Source organism: Theobroma umbraticum, unplaced genomic scaffold (assembly GCF_002168275.2).
Source record: "Theobroma umbraticum cultivar Fairchild unplaced genomic scaffold, ASM216827v3 scaffold_239.1, whole genome shotgun sequence".
NCBI lineage: Eukaryota > Viridiplantae > Streptophyta > Magnoliopsida > Malvales > Malvaceae > Theobroma > Theobroma umbraticum.
Window position 1 is genome coordinate 1102823 of NW_018397273.1, and position 1098 is coordinate 1103920.

Sequence of the window (1098 nt, forward strand, 5' to 3'; positions counted from 1 at the left end):
ATTATGAAGTATTTGAAGACTTGGATGTGCTTAGTTATTGGAAGGACAATACAAAGTGCTTTTCTAATCTTTCTATTATAGCATGGGATGTATTGAGCATTCCGATTACTAGGTAGCATCAAAGTCTACTTTTAGTATTGATGGCCATGTTTTTACCAAGTTTGGAAGTTTCTTCCGCCATGAAAATGTTTAAATGTTTGTTTACTTGAAAAATTGGTCGCATGGCTTTTCTTTAGCTACCTATAGTATTGTTTATTTTATATATTTTAATATCTTTAATTCTTTGCTTGTCAAATTAATAATTTAAGTTAAGATTGAAACTCACTACCTCTTTTTCTTTTATGACAATGAATATTAGATGATAATGATTCAGACCTTGAGACATCATTGCTATCCAAACAAGATTCAAATATTTTGCTTGAAGCTGAGGATTGAGGAGGACATAAATAAGTCTTGAAGTTTCTATTTATTTGGTTATGTAATTATGCTGATGGGCTTGTAGTTTATGTTAATGATTGAAACTTTATTTATGTTTAGTGTAATTTATTTTTTTATTTATGTTTAGTGTAATTTATTTGTTTTAATATGTTTTTATTATTCAACTTTTGGATTAAATTATAAAACAATTTTATTGATAGGGAGTTTGTCAGGTAAATTTGTAAAAATAATTTTTTTTGAAAAAAAATAGGCTGGCAAAGGATGGGTTAGGTTGAGATTTTGATAGCACATTTAAAATATGGGTTGGCCTAACCCAACCCATATTTTTTTAACCCATAGTGGGCTAGGCCTAAGCAGTCCATATTGACAGGTCTACCTAGAGTCGCCATGAGCCTCCACTATTCAAAGCGCCCTTTTTTCTTTCTTCCTTCATTTCTCACTTCTCCACAACCTACAACTTCAAACTTAGCCTTATCCTCTACTCCAAAAACCCTTTAAACATCTAAACTGTAATACCCCATACCCTCACATAAGAGCTAATATTACCTTATCAACAAGACAAAGGGTCAATTGATATAAATCTAAGTGCTAAGGAGCGGTGATGAGTTAAAGGAATAGTTTTGAATAAAAGATTTCGTATGCGAGAAAATAGAAAGTGAA

At 31.0% G+C, this 1098-nt stretch overlaps 1 long non-coding RNA gene across 1 annotated transcript in view; it reads left to right on the forward strand.

The window, feature by feature from the left end:
- Window positions 1-519, forward strand: part of LOC110426918 (uncharacterized) — a 14668-nt gene extending 14149 nt beyond the window's left edge. The window contains exon 4 of the long non-coding RNA XR_002446203.2: window positions 359-519. This is a non-coding gene — a long non-coding RNA (uncharacterized LOC110426918). The remainder of the gene's footprint in view (window positions 1-358) is intronic.
- Window positions 520-1098: the final 579 nt, after the last annotated feature.